Source organism: Apodemus sylvaticus, chromosome 11 (assembly GCF_947179515.1).
Source record: "Apodemus sylvaticus chromosome 11, mApoSyl1.1, whole genome shotgun sequence".
Taxonomy (NCBI): domain Eukaryota; kingdom Metazoa; phylum Chordata; class Mammalia; order Rodentia; family Muridae; genus Apodemus; species Apodemus sylvaticus.
Window position 1 is genome coordinate 77,208,331 of NC_067482.1, and position 14,843 is coordinate 77,223,173.

A 14,843-nucleotide genomic window follows, 5' to 3' on the forward strand; every position below is an offset into this window, starting at 1 on the left:
TAAGGGAACAGCTCTGGCCAGACTAATGAATCAACCAATCTCCTACACTGGTCCCTGGGGTTTCACCTGGTTCGGGCATTACCATTTAGGGTGTGCTCTACCCATCACCTGGCCACGCCCTTTGAGAGAGTGAAGAACAGCTCTTTTACATCAAACTGTGTTTGGGCAATCCCTGTGGCCCACACACTGATTTTTGTGATGTTGGTTTACTTCAAGGAAGGGAGCCTGGCCCTATCTCCCCTGCTCTGTCCAGAGAACTACCACAAGCTCAAGGATCAAAGTAGAGCAGGGCGTGGGGCCAGCACTGCCCACCCACTCTGCTTTTCCTTAAGAAAAGGAGCTTAATGCTAAAATAGCACTTCTTTTTCTAATTAAGAAAATGACAGGGAGTTAAAATCCATACTAGCAGAAGGAAGATAACTAAGCCCCTCCTAATCTATGCGCTGTGAGCCACATTTTCCAGACCAGTGAGTAGCTTTGGACGTTTGAATCCAAAAATAGAGATGGCTGGCCTGTGGATAGTGATTCAGATCACACAGCCTGCCCCACCTCTACCCCATGCAGGGCAGATCCCTGTGTTGTTTTTGGTTGGTTGGTTTTATTTTTGTTGTGTTTTATACTTTATATTAAACTATATTCAGTGCGTGTGTGCACGCGCATATGTGTGTGTGTGTGTGTGTGTGCATGCATGCATGTACATGTACATTATGGCAAGCGTGAGGAGGTCAGAGGACAAGTAAAAGGAGGCAATCGTTCCTTCTGTTTGGGTCCCAGGAACTCTGGTGTTCAGGTGCCTTTACCCATTGATCCATCATTGGTCCTTGATTTGATTTTTTAAGACAGAGTCTCACTATGAAGCCTTGGCTGGTCTGGAACTCACTCTGTAGACCAGGTTAGACTGGAATTCAGAGATCCACCTGCCTCGGTTTCTCAAGAGCTGGGATTAAAGACTAAGCACCACCACCACCCTAGCTTTTTTTTTTTTAATTATTTTTATGGTGAGATGGAGAGATGGCACAGCCACTAAGTCACATATTACTCTTGCAGAGGACCTGAGTTCAGTTCCCAACACTCATGTCAGGCATTGACGACTGCCTGTAACTTACTGAAGACCCTAATACCTCTGCCTTCAAGGTACAGACACACTCACATAAACATAATTAAAAATAATCAAAATCTCCAGGCGGTGGTATATGCCTTTAATCCCAGCACTCAGGAGGCAAAGGTAGACAGCTCACTGTAGTTCAAGGCCAATATAGTCTACAGAGTGACTGAGTTATAGGACAGCCAAGGCTACATAGAGAAACCTGATCTCAAGAAAGCAACAATAGTAGAAGTGGGGAATCTTCATGAGTTCAAGGCCAGTATGGTCTACATACTGAGTTCCAGGACAGCCAGGAATACAGAGAGAGACATGCCTCGAAATAATAATAATATAAAAATTATATTTGTTTAGTGTGTGTACATAAGAATGTGCACACATGTCACAGAATTCATATGGTAGTCAAAGGACAGCTTGTAGAAGTCAGTTCCTCTTTGTCTACCATGGGTTCCCCAGACAGAATTCAGGTCATCAGTCTTAGCAACAGACTGTATCCTCTGAGCCATCTTGCTGGTCCAGGAGCATCTTTTTTTGCCATTAATTTATTCAATTTATATCCCAGTATCAGTCCTCCTTACCCTCCCAGTCCCCCCTCATATAGCTCCTGCCCTGGCCCTCTCCCCTTCGCCTCTGAGAATTGGGGGGGTGCCCCTAGGTATCACCCCACCCTAGCACATCAAGTGACTGTGGGACTAGGTGCATCCTTACCCACTGAGGCCAAATAAGAGTCCCAGTTAGGGGACTGGGATGCATAGATAGGCAACAAAATCAGGGACACCCCATAGGAGCTTTTTTAATTTTAGATTTACTGAAACGTTCCGAAGGTAGTAGAGTTCCTTCACCTGTTTTTCTTTTTTTTTTTTAAGATTTATTTATTTTATGTATATGAGTACACCATTGCTCTCTTCAGACATGCCAGAAGAGGGCATCAGACCCCATTACAGATGGTTGTAAGCCACCATGTGGTTGCTGGGAATTGAACTCAGGACCTCTGTAAGAGCAGAGGGTGCTCTTAGCCACTGAGCCATCTCTGGCCCAGTTTATCTTAATGATAACATGCTGTACCTCTCAAGTATCTTTGTCAAAACCAAAAGACAAGGGCTGGATGCATCTCAGGGATAAAGCATTTGCCTCACATGTAAAGCCCTGGATTTCATCTTCGGCACCCAGAAAAAATTAAGAGATAAATTTGGCCTGTTACTGTTTACTAAATAACAAACTTGACTCAGAGCATATCTATTTTAGCATCACTTATCTTTGTACCAAAAGGTTTTAAGACCTGGGTGTCTTAACATCTGCCTATATCCTAGACCTTGGGAGGTAGAAGAAGGAAAATCAATAATTCCTGGCAGACTCTGACCAGTTCTTGATGTTGGCTGTCACAGAAGCCTGTCCTGGACCAGCTGTGACAGTGTAATATGGACAAAACAGATGTGACACCCACCTTTAGGTGGGAACCCTGTGGCGTGAGCCTTACTTCCCCAGCCATTTGGAGCAGAGCACAGAAAGACCAAGTCCATTCAGGGAGCTGTGGTCTCTCTGAACTGAAGGCAAGGGCTAAGAAAATTGTAACTTTTTTTTAAAAATCTATTTTTAAAGATGGTTCTTAAACACTTTAACCTCCCTTTTAGCCCACCACCCACCAGAGGTAGTGGAAAAGAAAGTATAGAGGGGAAGAACCTGTTTAGACAGGTTCTTTGGTGCAACTCCCGTCTGTGTTGTCTGGAAATTGGCTTCAGTTCACAGGTCAGCAGCAGCAGCTCCATCCACTCACAAACACTTCATGGATATACCAGCAGTCCAGTTCAGTAGAGTCAGGTTAGCAACAGCGGCAGCACTACCTAACAGAGACAGGCCTCATCCTCAGCTCAAGTCAGCAGAAAGAACAAGGAGGAACACAAGGAGAAGTTCTCAGCCGTGCCTCTCTCAGGGAAGCAAAGATTAACTTGAGACCCACACACATTGCACAGCAAACCCTATAAGCCATCATAGGTCAGCCTCCATCATGTCCATCGAGTCATATTCCAAACATCATGTGTCTTCCATGGGTCTTACCTCAGCATATGCATCTGTCTCATCTGACATCACTGCCAATCAGCCTGAGTCCAAAGAAGGGGCAAGAACTGCAGCAAGCCATAGCACACCATTAGAAGTGTTTTGGTGAGTTTCTCTACGGAGTCCTGACAAATGCAACTCAACTATGTAATGTAAGGCAGACCAATACATGCCCGTTGTTAGCAAAGATTCCACCAGGTGTCCTTTCACATGCTTGTTTTAGCAGAACATCTTTTCTCCTGTGTCTGCTTTGGCTAAACATTCCTTCATGCTAGGCAATGGTGGCTCACGCCTGTAATCCCAGCACTCTGGGAGGCAGAGGCAGGCAGATTTCTGAGTTCGAGGCCAGCCTGGTCTACAGAGTGAGTTCCAGGACAGCCAGGGCTATACAGAGAGACCCTGTCTCGAGAAAACCAAATCAAAAAGAAAAAAGAAAAGAAAAAACATTCCTTCATGAATCTGCCTTAGTCTTTACCTGTGTCCACTTCAGGGAAACACTCCCTCACATTTGCCCCAGCAAAACACCATCCAATACAATTTTCAAAAGAACCCTTAAGTTTCCACTGCAGAATGCAGCTCAGGAGGCAAGAGTTCGCCTAGTATGAGCAAGGCCTTGAGTGGGAAAGATACCCAACACTAGTTCTCAGCACTGAAAGCAAGAGACATTTCTGAACTGGGGCTGGAGTTGTGCACAGTGGTAAGGTGCTTGTCTTTTATACATGAAGGCCTACATTTAATCCCCAGTAGCATCAGGAAAGGAAAAATAAAGGTGGTGAGGAGAACATTGCTAAACTAGAGGGCAGCTGGAATCCATAGAAGGCACAGGAAGAAAGGGACAGTGTGGAGAGGAGGTGTAGCTACCCCTGTCCTCAGCTGAGAAATGGGCTACACATATTGAGATCCTGACAGGCTAGAAAGACTTTACTCAAGCCTCATTAATGTCCTTAAATTTGGTTGAAACCAGAATCCATTCCCAAGTAATAATATAGCTTCTTGGAGCAAAATGCAGTTTAGATTCACATAGTCTTAGTTACCATTGCTATATATCACATTACCCCAAAACTTACTGTTTTGACACTACAGTAAACAATTATATGACTTGTAATTTTCTTTGTCAAGAACTGAGGGGTAAGCCTGGCAGGCTGGTGTACACCTTTAGTCCTAGCACTTACAGGACAGAGGCATGTGGATCTCTGTAATAAGTTCAAGGGAATTCCAGGACAGCCACAGCTGTTAGAGAAACATTGTTTGAGAAACCTTAAGAGGGGGCTGGAGAGATGGCTCAGCAGTTAAGCGCACTGACTGCTCTTCCAGAGGTCCTGAGTTCAATTCCCTGTAACCACATAGTGGCTCACAACCATCTGTAATGGTGCCTGATGCACTTTTCTGATATGTAGGAGTACATGCAGATAGAGCAACTCATATGTAAGAAAAAAGTCTTTAAAAAGGAAAACCTTAAAACTGGGGTGTAAGCAGATGTGGTGACACATGCCCTTAATTCCAGTACTAGACAGAGGCAGTCATGAGTTTAATGCCATCCTGGAATATGGAATGATTTGCAGGTCAGTCAAGGCTCCGTAGATTGTGGCTCAGAATCTAAAATGGATAACAGTAGAAACCTGAGATCTAGACTTCTGTTTCCAAAAAAAAACCAAAAAAAAAAAAAAAAAAAAAAAAAAAAACTATACTTTTTGGCTAAAGATGGCAGCCTGCAGCCTTCCCATAGAGGATGTGCATACCTACAGGGGAGTATTCTTGAGCCTACCTGGGATACCCAGCACAGATCAAAAATAAGTTCTGACAAAATTCACAAAAGACAGTTTGTAGTTGACTCTCAGAAAGTTAGAGAGGCTTATGAATGTCTTAGACTTTACCCAGAGATGATCTGACAGAGCATACCAAAACAACTTTAGTTCAAGGTGTCCCACTGTGGCAACTGAGCTGCCTACCAAGGATGAAAATCAGCACTTCTCAGAGAAAGAAAACAACTTGGAGTTGCCTTAGTGTCCTTCACAAAACAAGTACATAACCAAATCCCTAAGCATACAAAAGAAAGAGAAAAAAAGGCCTTATTAAGAAAACAATTACAAAGCAATAAAAACCAGGCCTGAAGCTAGACATTGTGACTGCAAGCCTGAAATCACTATACCTGGGGAGCTGAAGCAGGAAGGCTTGTAAGTTTGAGGGCTGCCGGGGCCACACAACAAGACCCTATCTCAGGAATAAATAAATAGAGGCTAGAGAGGTGGCTTCATTTTTAAGAATACTTCCTGCTCTTACAGGGACCTGGGTTTTGTTCCCAGCATCAACATGGCAGCTTATAACCATTCTGAACTCTGCTTCCAGGGGATCTAATGCCCTCTGCTTGTTCCGTGAGCATAAGGTATGCAAGTGGTACACACACATACATGATCAAACATGAATACACATAAGATATTTTTAATGGGTAAACATTCTGAAGTCTTGTTACTTTTTTTAAAACGTGTCTGTCTTTGCATGCATGTGCCATAATGCATTACAGAGGCCAGAGAATAACTTGTAGAGTCAGTTCTCTTATTCCACCGTGTGGGTCATGGGGATCAAATTCAACTTAATAGGTTTCGTGTCAGCACCTTTACTTGCTGGGTGCACATCTTAATCCCAGCACTCCCGAGGCAGAGCAGGAGGAACTCAGAGTTCAAGGCCAGCCTGGCCTACAAAGTGAGTTCCAGGACAGCCAGGGCTACACCAAGAAACCTTGTCTCCCCCCACACTTCCAAAAACTGTCACCTGGACTGGAGAAACGACTCAGTGGTTAAGAGCACTGTCCGCTCTTTCAGTGGAGCTGAGGTCAATTTCCAGCAACCATGGTGGCTCACAACCATCTATAGTGAGTTCTGATACCCTCTTTTGGCATGCAAGTGTACATGCAGATAAATCACTCATAAACATTCAATACATTTTTAAAAATTTAAAAGAAACCCCCACTCCCAGCTATAAAGTATTTTCTTAGAGATTGATGGGGGAGGGCTGATTGTGGGTGGTACCATCCTTAGGCTGATGGTCCTGGGTTCTCTAAGAAAGCAGACTGAGCAAGCCATAGAGGTAAAGCCAGTAAGCAGCATCCCTCAATTGCCTCTGCATCAGCTCCAGCCTCTAGGTTCCTGCCCTGTTTGAGTTTCTGTCCTAGCTTCCTTCAGTGATGGACTATAATGTTGACGCATAAACCCAAAAAGCCCTTTCCTCCCTGGTCTACAGAGAAAGTTCCAGGACAGCCAGGGCTACACAGAAATCTTGCCTTGTGGGGGAAAAAGTCTTACCTTTTAGCTGTCCTAGAACCAACTCTATAAGTAGACCAGGCTAGCTTTGAACTCACAGAGACCTGCCTGGCCCTTTGCCTCCTAAGTATTGTGATTAAAAATGTGTGATGCCACACCTAGCTACATTTGTTTAGGGTGTGTGAGTGTGTGCATGTACACACTGCATGCATGTGAACATAAGCGTACATGAGTGTCATGATTAAGGACATGGAGGTTAGGGACAATTTAGAGTTCTTTATAACATATGGATAATACACGCCCCAAATCCCAACACCCAGGAGGCTAAGACAGATCAAGAAGGACTGCCTCAATTGGCTACCTGAGATCAGCTCTATAACCAAGATTAATATTTTCCCCAGCTAATCTAAATGTGCATACACCCTCCATGTCAGTGTGCCTCTTCCCTCATTTCCTGTCAAAATGTCATTAAGCAAATATACCTCTGCCTGTTCTATACCATTTATAGGGATGGCAGCCCTCAACCCTGCAAAATCCTCCAGTATGATCTCTAAGTAAGGTATGATAGGTAAGGAAAGAATGGTATGATAAATATCTTTCTATGTTGCTGGGATATTCTGCCCTGTTTGTTCACCAATGTAAACACTGGAAGATAATAGCATTGGGAAGTGAGGGGGAGGAAAGAGCTCTACAAAAAAAGAATCAAAGTTTGTAGAGGTAATCTATTGTGCAGTGTGTAAAAGCATTCACCTGTCAATAAAATGCTGATTGGCCAATGAGCTGAGGCAGGATTAGAAGGTGGGACATCTGTCAGAGAAAGAGGAATTCTGGCTTTGAGTCAGGAACTGGGTGGACACAGAGGAAGACTGTTGCATGAAACTTAGGACCAGGTACTATCCACATGGCTATCTACATGGAAGGACGTACACTGGAATAAACGGGATAATCGAGTTATAAATTAGTCAGGGAACAGTCCCAAGCTTATGCTCTATGCATTTATTCATAAATATAATTAAGTCTCTTAGAGTCATTATTTCTGGAAACAAAGAGGCCAGGTGGAAAAGCCCACAGTTACAAAGGTCAAAAAGGTTTTTTCTTTTTGTAGTTTTGGTGTCCTACTCCAGTAATCCCAGCACTTCTGATGACAGTATAAAGTGGCAGTTTGGAAATTTGGGTTTAAAAAAAAACCACAGAAATATTATAAGAAAGTGATTTTTGTTTTAGTATGGGGGTATGGGACTGCTACAGACTGTCCGCAGCAGCTGACTATGATTTGCCTCATGCTCTAGCAGAGGTGTGGTTTTGCCAGCTGCAGATAGTTTTGGTGAATGTATGACATTTGGAATCCTGAGAACTTTTCAGAGGGTATATAAATGCTAGGGGCCCAAGAAGCGAGGCAGGAGTGGTACTTGTTTAGGGAGGTTGGGTGTCACTTTTTAATAGTTGTGCTCAAAGAAGAAACAAGAAGAAAGAACTTAGATTCAGAGATTTCTCCTCTCTATCCTTTCTCTCCTATCTAGTGTTAAGGGTTGAAAACATGGAGATAAAAGGTGGAAAAGGAAGACCCCAACAAGTAGCAAAGACTATCTACAAGTAAGCCCATTTCTATTAGTGAAAAATGAATTTTCCTAGCACCCTGCTCTCCACTGTCAGACTGCTAGAGTCTCACAATTAAGCTTAAGTTGTTTATAATTTAAGAAAAATAACTTAAGATCTCAGAAGATATTTTTGGTTGATAAATACAAGTTATGATAGAAAGTGAATTAGGTACAAAACTTTAGACTCATCAAGATGGGATAGATATATTTGACAACCTTAGGATTGCTAAGTACATATGGACTGGATATTGTTAATGTAATTCTTACTTGATAGTTTTCATAATTGTTTTATTAAATATAGTTTATTGATGTTGAAGAAAGCCTTTATTGAAATAAGGGGGAAATGTCAAGATTTTTAAAAATTCATTTTATGTGCATTGGTATTTTGCCTGATCATATGTCTGTATTATGAGAGGGTGTCAGATCTTGGAGTTACACAGTTGTGAGCTGCCATGTGGTTGCTGGAAATTTAACACAGGTCCTCTGGAAGAGCAGCCAGAGTGCTTAACCACTGAGCCATCTCTCCAGCCCCCAGAGGATGTTTTTTGTACACTATGAAAATATGTTTCTGTCCTTTCTTGCCTGACTAAGGCACTTCTGGTTGGTTAAAATAAAAATCCTATGGCAAAAGGAAGAATAGTAAGGCAGGACTTCCAGACAGAGAGAGGACTCTGGGAAAAAGTCAGGTGCAGGAGATTCACCTCTGAGACATGGAGGAAGTCAGACAGATGTAACTGATGAAAGGTTACCAACCATGTGACAGAACCTAGATTATTATAAGTTGGTTAATTGAATTACAAGCTAGTTGGGAACAAGCCTAGCAGAGGTCTCCATGTCATTATTCAGGAGGAAGGGCAGGCATAGAAAATCCCATCTGGCCAGGCAGTGGTGGCACACATCTGTAATCCCAGCACTTGGGAGGCAGAGGCAGGCAGATTTCTGAGTTCAAGGCCAGCCTGGTCTACAGAGTGAGTTCTAGGACAGCCAGGGCTATACAGAGAAACCCTGTCTCAGAAAAAACCAAATCCAAAAAACCAAAAAAGAAAAAAAAAATCCCATCTGGTTACAAGATACATTTTTGCATTAACATATGTATGGAATGTGTACAGTGCACAATTCAGCTAAAGATGATTCTCTGCTCTTTGTTTGAAAATGGAAGGCATCTTTATAAGTCAGGTGCCATGCTATATGAAAGGATGGCATGATAAGTCCTGAGGACTCTGTAGCCAGCAAGATCTGTTGGCTATGTAGAGATATTTTCGTCTCAGCCAGCATCAGAGCTGTTCCCATGAACAGGGATCAGCATTCATGTTACCTATCCTGTTGTTGTTCTTGGTTTCTTTCCTCATGCCAATAGTCAGGATTTTCAGGAGATTCTCTGCCCCCAGTCAAATCTGATCTTTATTTTGAAGGACTCCATAGCTTATTGACTTCTGTTGAAATGAAGACAAAACCTTTTCCCCAACACAACACATTTCGTGCCTTCAATTCTGAAAGTATCCCATTTTTTGCTGATCTAATTCAGCAGGTCTTTCTAAAATCCACTGGGTTGTTTTTGGCAGCTGTGCTACCTGTCTCATTGACATCTTTAAAAATTCAAAGTCACTGGGCAGTGGTGGTGCATGCCTTTAATTCCAGCACTTGGGAGGCAGAGGCAGGCGGATTTCTGAGTTCAAGACCAGCCTGGTCTTTAGAGTGAGTTCCAGGACAGCCAGGACTACACAGAACCCTGTCTTGAAAAAAAATTCAAAGTCAATTAAATCATTGTTTACTCTATCTTTGGGAGATCCCATATCCCTCTTCTGTTCGATGAACATCTCTTCCAATGTGTAGTTAGGTCTTTTTACAATTGTTTGACCTGTAGGATTGTAAGAGGTATCTGTAACATGTTTTATGCCATATCATCTAAAAAATTATTGTATTCTAATAGATACATAAGTTGGAGTGATCATGCTGATCACATCCCCATTATGTTCTGTGTGTCCTGAGGTTTGTTAATATTAAGGAATTCCACAAAGCTTTACATAGGACCCATCAAGTTAAGCATCAATATAATAAATAAGCTTTATTCTGCAAAGGCATCTCCAAGATAGCCATCACAACCTGTAATAAATGTGAAATCTCAGAATCAACGTTTTTTAGAACTCAAGACAGGACTGGAGACATGGCTCAGTGGTTAAGAGCACTGACTCCTCTTCTGAAGGTCCTGAGTTCAAATCCCAGCAACCACATGGTGGCTCACAACCTTCCTCAATGACATCTGATGCCCTCTCCTGGTGTGTCTGAAGACAGCTACAATGTAATAATAAATAAATCTTAAAAAAAAATAAGGCAGAAGTCCACTGGAATTTTAGGTATGTATCCATAGAATGATGTGTCAACATATGAACGTATTGTAATTTTCCAAACTCTATTAAAGATGCCACCTCAGAACAATGTCACACAATAAGTTATATGTAGCCATTTTGTTCCATGTCTGCCAGCTGTTTCATATTGTTGTTGGAATATGCCTACCAGTCATTGACAGAAAAATGACTCAGAGCAGGGTCATGCTGATCACATCCCCATTATGTTCTGTGTGTTTATATTAAGGTTTATATTAATATATAATATATTAACCTATATTAAGGTTTATATTAAGGTTTGTTAATATTAAGGAATTCCACAAAGCTTTACATAGGACCCATCAAGTTAAGCATCAATATGAACTGTTATGTCTAAAATATCTTAAGCCAGAGCTGACCACCAGACAGCACTTCCTGGACCTACATGAGTTCATTGTGGGTTTTGTGGGGTTTTTTTTCTTTTATAAGCTGACAGAAACCTGAGCGGTGGTGGCACATGCCTGTGATCCCAGCACTCTGGGAGTCAGAGGGAGGCGGATTTCTGAGTTCGAAGCCAGCCTGGTCTACAGAGTGAGTTCCAGGACAGTTGGGGGTATACAGAGAAACCCTGTCTCGAAAAGAAAAAAGAAAAAAGAAAAAAAAAACCCAAATCCAAAAAAAAAAAAAAAGCTGACAGAAAAAGATGTTCAATACTATGGCTCAGTCCCCAAATTCTGAGATATGGTCATGAATGATCATTATTAGTGTATGTGTTGAATAAACCATCTGTGTCTGACTGACTAAGATCAGTGTCTGTGTGGTTTGTGGATCAATCTCTAGACCACTTTTTTTTTTAAAGATTTTAGTTATTTTATGTGAAAACACTGTCCCTCTCTTCAGACATACCAGAAGAGGGAATCAGATCCCATTACAGATGGTTGTGAGGCACCATGTGGTTGCCGGGAATTGAACTCAGGACCTCTGGAAGAGCAGTCAGTGCTCTTAACTGCTGAGCCAGTGTTTCACTTTTTTTTATTTATTTTTTTAGCATGGAAAATAGTCTCTTTTTTTTTATATACTATTTTTAACTCTCTTCTTTCTATGGAGATTTTACTTTATTATACACATTTATGGGACATTTCTACTTTCTCCTTCCTTTGGAGGTTTTATTTTGTTTCTTTTCCCACATCTTTTGAGACATTTCTTTTTCTCTCTCCTATCATTGGAGACTATTTTATTTCTCTTACCACTTCCAAACTTGATATTTATTTCTATATCTAAGCTTACACTCTTACTTCTGGGGATTGCTAGTTACTATACTTGATCAGAGGTTCATCTGTTCCTGCCACGTGCTCACTGCCATGCTTGCTGGTTGTTTTTGTTTTCTCTGTATACTTCTCCTGGCATGCTGCCTACCCTAACAAGCTTCTCCAAAATTCTGCCTTCTCTGCATGTGCAGGGTTGTTTTGTTTTGTTTTGTTTGTGACTCAGCTACACTCACAACTCAGGGCACTGGCTCTGGCTCTGGCTCTGCCCACTTGGCTCTGTCTAGCCCTTCCTGCTGCAAGTATCACAAACTAACTTCAGTCACTCTGCTGTTCCAGATTTGAGCAGAGGCACAGTCTCCCTCAAAGTGCAATCAGCTTTGGCCAGCAGCTGCCCCTCATGTACTCTGCACCAACCCCCAAGCTTGCATTTTAAGTACTCATGTGCATCCATGTGGCATGGCTCCAGTGCCCTGGTACCCTAGCCACATAGATATCTCAAGCACATGCTCCAACCCTTCTCTGGGACCATGCAGCACTTAGGAGAAGCTGGTACTACTTTGCCCTGAGACTCCAATAGAGTAGCTAACTTTTCTCTCAGCAGGGGTTTCTTAAGGAAGCCAAGCATTAGGCCTCTAGAGGTCTTCCCTGTCTTTTGCTCCTTTCCCACTGCTGCTCTTTCACTGAAAAACCATCTTCTATCTGGTACATTTTCTAATACCTGAATCTTTTGCCTTACTAGAATTCTGTGTCATCTGTTGGATGTCAAGTGTAAATGTGTGGGTCTTTCTAGGCCCACTCCAGTTTCAGAATAATGACATAGGCATATATTTATTTACAGTGCTTTTGGTATTATGATAGGATTGCCTACCACTTGCTCATAACTCAATTATCCCATTAAACTAATTTAAGTTCTGCCAAATGGCTGGTTTGTTACCTCATCACAGTTTCATACATCTGACTTCCAACGAGTCTGTGTGGCACATTTCAGGTACTCCTCTTTTTCCCAGAGTTCCTCTCTCTGTACCGAAGTTCTACCTTACTATTCTGCCTGTTGCTATAGGCTGTATGCTTTCCATTTTAATCAAATAGATGGTGCCTTAGGCAGGCAAGGAGAGAGAGAAACACATCTTGAAACATTGTACGAAAACATTTCCAACATAAGTAAAAAGCAATAAAATCTTTGCTGGAACTGTTCCTGCAAATTGACAACGTCTTATTCTTCCCTTCGTAACTAAATCAGAAACCTATAGGCATAAATTTTTCTCAACCTATTTTAATAAGCATTCAGCCTCCTCTCTAGCCCAACACACACCAGAGGTAGTGGGAAAGAAGAGTTACTCGGATATGGGGGAAGTGGACCTGTTTAGAAATAGTTCTTTGAGGTGATTCCAATCCTGCAAGTTTTCAGTCTAGTCCTCTAGCAAATACCAAACACAAATCAGCAGCTATAGGCCAGTCCACTCAGCAGAAAGCACATGAACCAGCAGCTGCAGTCCACTTCATGCGGCAGACACCACAAATCAGCAATGGCAGTTCAATCCAGAAGAAACATAAAGGCTCACCAACCAGCCCAAGTCCTCCACAGAAAATGCAAGAAGCCGTGGGAACCTCACAAGAAGTTCTTTGACAAGTATCTTTCTATGAAGTCACCACAAGCAAAGCTCAGCAAGGCAAAATGTAAGGTGAACCAATATATTCATGCCATCAGTGAAGAATAGCAAGGTAGTTCCGGGTGGTGGTGGCGGTGGCGCATGCCTGTAATCCCAGCACTCTGGGAGGCAGAGGTAGGCAGATTTCTGAGTTCAAGGCCAGACTGGTCTACAGAGTGAGTTCCAGGACAGCCAGGGCTATACAGAGAAACCCTGCCTCGGAAAAAAAAAAATCCAAGAATAGCAAGGTAGAGCAAAGTGAATCAATGCTTGAGCTCCCACTGTCTGTGGAGTTATATTTCTATTTCTTTACATCATGCATCCTTTCACATGTCTGCCTTAGCAAACATACTTTCACCTGTGTACCCAGCAAAACATTGTTTAACATAATTGGCTTTCCAAAGAAACCAGGACTTTCTACTTCAGAAAACTTTCCTATATAAATATTTAATTTTTACTGTTTGTGTACTAAAATATCCATTCTAAGATATAATCATCTCCATGCATGAGAATTATTGTGAGAGAATGAGTAGAATGTAAAATAATCATAATACAATCAAGCTTAGGGTCCAAGCTATCCACATGTACGTCTTGTAATCTCTTTTCTACCAGAGGCAATTTTTCAGTTTCAGCTGATAATTTTTCTTGGACTATTTAATTCCAAATCATCTTGTAAAGTTTGAAATGAATTACTTAGCTCTTGAGTAGTTAACTGAATTATGGACTGTAGTAAATTAGTATCTACCAGCAATTTTTCAAAATCATTAAGAGTTTGTAAATAATCTTTTCTGATCTGTACCTTTTGTGACTGAATGTTTTTGTAAATCTATCCTATATCCTAGATAATTAATAGAATCTCCTCTTTGCATTTTTTTCAAAAGCAATTTGTAATCCCCAACAAGCAAAACAACTCTTCATCAAAAAATTTTCCTAAGGTATCTGTACCAGAATCAGCCAGCAAGATATCATCCATATAATGATAAATTATAGTCCAGAACACTGTTTATGAATTGTTTCTAATGACAGTTATACAAAATATTGACATGCCATAATTCACCTTTTGAGTCTGGGTTACCTCACTTAGTATGATGTTCTCTAGCTCAATCCATTTGCCTAAGAGTTTCATGAATTCATTGTTTCTAATGGCTGAATAGTACGCCATTGTATAGATATACCACATTTTTTGCATCCACTCTTCTGTTGAGGGATACCTGGGTTCTTTCCAGCATCTGGCAATTATAAATAGGGCTGCTATGAACATAGTAGAGCATGTATCCTTATTACATGGTGGGGAATCCTCTGGGTATATGCCCAGGAGTGGTATAACAGGATCTTCTGGAAGTGAGGTGCCCAGTTTTCTGAGGAACCGCCAGACTGATTTCCAGAGTGGTTGTACCAATTTGCAACCCCACCAGCAGTGGAGGAGTGTTCCTCTTTCTCCACATCCTAGCCAACACTTGCTGTCTCCTGAATTTTTAATCTTAGCCATTCTGACTGGTGTAAGGTGAAATCTCAGGGTTGTTTTGATTTGCATTTCCCTAATGACTAATGAAGTTGAGCATTTTTTAAGGTGTTTCTCTGCCATCTGAA